The sequence below is a fragment of the Echinops telfairi genome, unplaced genomic scaffold (assembly GCF_000313985.2).
Source record: "Echinops telfairi isolate 266 unplaced genomic scaffold, ASM31398v2 ScPeMD7_2010;HRSCAF=2546, whole genome shotgun sequence".
NCBI lineage: Eukaryota > Metazoa > Chordata > Mammalia > Afrosoricida > Tenrecidae > Echinops > Echinops telfairi.
Genome location: NW_022105908.1, coordinates 20882180 through 20885822, shown reverse-complemented (window position 1 = coordinate 20885822; position 3643 = coordinate 20882180). Strand labels below are relative to the sequence as shown.

General features: G+C 43.0%; 1 pseudogene; it reads left to right on the top strand.

The window, feature by feature from the left end:
- LOC101655917 overlaps positions 1 to 3643 on the top strand; it is a 35311-nt pseudogene that overhangs the window by 7398 nt on the left and 24270 nt on the right.

Below are 3643 nucleotides of genomic sequence, written 5' to 3'. Positions count from 1 at the left end.
GACAGGGCAAGATTTGACAAAATAATAATTTATTAATTGTCAAGGGTTCATGTGGGAGCGAGGAGCGGAGAGGCAGGGGTAAAAATAAGGACCTGATGCCAGGGGCTTAAGTGGAGAGAAAATGTTTTTAGAACGATGAGAGCAATGAATGTACAAATGTGCTTTGCACAATTGATGTATGTATGGATTATGATAAGAGTTGTATGAGCCCCTAATAAAATAATTTTTTAAGTTAATAAAAACCATACAAATATATAACTTCTAAAACATTTGACCTTGGGAAGCCCTGAGACAATTCCTCATTTCTCTTCTAAGTCTTACCCAAATGCAATCCTGAAATTCACTTCTTTAATGAAGACCAAATCTCTTCACTTTTTCTCTGTCATTGGTTGTTTAATATTCTCTCTCCACATAGATCCTAGGATCCCTCTTTTGACTGTGTCTCAGTTTTTGATTCCACAATCAGCTGCTGATCCCCCATTTCCTCTATACCATGGAGATCAACCTCTTGGTCCAGAACAACCTTGTCTCTGAATCGGGAATTTTTATCTGGTATGGAAAGGGATCAGCAAAGAGGGAGGATGGCTTAATGTTGGAAGAATCCCAAAAGTCACTTCTCTACCTACCTCTGTCCCCACTCGGCTGCCTCTTTTCACATCTCTCCCTTCTTTCTAATCTGCCTTACCCATGAGCAGCCTATGGTGAAGGGATCAGCATGAATAGGATTGTTAAGGAGCCCTGGTAGTGTCACAGCTTAAGAGTTGAAGTGCTAATCACAAGGCCAGCAGTTTGAACCCACCAGTTGCCTCATGGAAGAAAAATGACGTTTTATGTCCCCGTAAAGATTTACAGCCTTGGAGTCCCACCGAAGCACTTCTACTCTGTCCTGTAGGGTCACTATGAGTTAGAGTGGATTCAATAGCAGTGCGTTTGGATGCCTCCAGGGCTCCTGGGATGCAGAGGATGGGCGATCGAATGACTGGGTCATCAGTCTGGGTTTCTGAGTGGTTCTTCTACCTGCAGGTGGACTGGTATTCATGGATCCCTAATGGTCCATGCACCATACGGAAGCCCCCACCCTTCTCCAAGGATGTGACAGAGAAGGATATAGTGGATGTACTGCCTGATCTATGGCAGGCCCAGGTGCAGAAAGCAGTCACCAAGTACCTTGGCAGACGTCAGCCCATCATGGTTAGAGACGTGCATAGGGTCTGGGGAAGGATTCAGCTTGAACGAGGGGCAGAATTCTTTGCCCAGGGCCCAGGGAACTGAACCAGTTTGCTTTTCCCCTGTCAGGTGGCCTGGGGGCAGCACAAGGAGGAATATTTTTCAGGTCCTGAACCCTATCCTGTGCTGAAGCAATTCCGAGAGGAATTGGCTGTCATGGACAAGGAGATTGAAGTCTGGAATGCAAGCCTGGACCTGCACTATGAATACCTTCGCCCCAGCCTGGTGGAGAACACTTGACTATTGAGAGGCCTTGGCCACCTCAGCCCTTAGAGCTTTGCTCTCCCTAAGCACCTTTGAGAACCCCATTCTCCTTGATGATCCAAACCCAAACCCACTGCCATTGAGTTGGTTCCGGCTCATAGTGACCCTGTAGCTAACCTGCCAAGGCTGTAAATCTGCATGGGAGCAGATAGCATTTCTCCTCTGGATTGGCTGGTGGATTTGAAGGGCTAACTTTCTGGTTAGAGCCCCAAACAGAACTCAGTTTGGCACCAGGACCCTCCCTGATGTAACTGTCCCCAAAGCTGTGTGTTCAGGGTGCCAGAGCTGCACACAAACAGTGTCACTGTCATTTGAGGTTCCTTCAAGATCTGCTTCGCCACACCATTGGAATTTACGTCTCTTGAGCTGGGGACTGTTGGACCCTGTCATCTGGCTGACTGTTGGTGACCTGCCTTGCTGTTTGCTGCCTGTGCCCGGAAAGCCGAATTGCTCTACAGAAGACTATCCAGCGGTTTGGATATAGTAAAAAGTGTGTGCAATCATCACCACAATCAATTTTACAACATTTTCTTTATTTTTGTGTTCATTGTCATTAATTCCCCATCCCCCCCCCACAACCTTCCCTGAAATAGCCATAAAAACATTGATCTAGTTATTGTCGCTATAAATTTCCCTATCCTGCGTTTCATATAAAGAAAACCGCCCCCATCAAAACCAAACAAACAAAAAGAGCACCACTAACTAAAGGCAAAAACAACCCAACAACAGTAGCAAAATGAAACACAGGAAAACCTCAAGAAAGCCGAAAATAGCAAAAACTAGAACAAATTAAAAATAGCTCAAAAAGGAAAACAGATGAAAAGATGCTAAAATTTAACCAAACGATATCTGCATTAATTCACTTTCTGGTGCACTCTTTCCCAGGGCAAAGCTATTCACATCCCTGGCCAATGGACCAAGGGAATTCAGTGGGGACTTGGCAAATGGATTTTGGGTTTTCACTGTTATCCGTAACCTCCTGCATACTGGGTGCTCAGAATTTAAGCTCTGATATACAGTTCTCTCCTCTAGTCTTGAATTTTATTATTCACAATCCATGGATCTCATAGGCTGGTGTGCTTCTTTCATGTGGGCTTAGCTAACGCTTCACATAGATGGCTGCTTGTCCTAAGACAAGCTTCTAAGATCCCAGATGATATTCTTTCTGAAACGATGCATTTTCTTACTTTTTTTCTGCTCTTGCATGGTCATGAGACACATAGTGTCTGTCTCTACTCCTCCAGTAATTTTGACTTTCAATCCAGATGAACATAGAAGTAAAATCAAGGCAGAGACACACGCTTTGTGCTTGTGAGAATATGAGAAAACTACTATACACACAGTGTGAAATAGTAGGCTAAATTGGTGTAAATTACAAATGATTACAAAAGTGTGATAATCTTTTTATTAGGTTAAAATAACCCAAATAAAGATAAACTTTGTGAATTCATACAGATGCAATGAACATAAAAGTGAAGGAGTCCTTTGGCTTCCAAGCATGTGAAAGTAAGATGTTTCAGAATAACCATACACCATAAACACCTACTAAACAACAAGATATACAATATTAATAAGACAAAGAATAAAGAACCACACAGTTATCTCAATAAATGTAGAAAAGAACTTGACAACACCCTTTTGTAATACGGGAGCATGATGAGGCTCTCTACCCTCAGAAAAAGTTACAGTCTTGGGAATCCAGAGGGGTACCTTTACTCTGTTCTACACGGTCACTGTGAGTCAGAATTCACTCAATGATTGTGAGTTTGGCTTAGTTATTTTTTGGTTAAAAACACACACTAATATATGAATATAATCAAAATTCCCAGTATAAAGAAGGGCATTTATGAAAAAACCAGTGCTAACACCGTACTCCATGAAGAAATTCTGAGAGCTCTCCAGTTAAAGCCAGGAACCAGACAAGGACGCCAACTCTCACCACTGCTATTCAACATCATACTGGAAGTCTTTGCCTGAGTAATTAGGCAAGGGTGAACTTGCCAGGGAAGTCTTCACTGAAAAAACGGGAGTTGAATGATGCTCACCTTCCCGACACAACCGCTGAAGACAAAGTGGGTGAATAAGCAAATGTGGTGAAGAAAGCTGATGGTGCCCGGCTATCAAAAGATATAGCATCTGGGTCTTAAAAGCT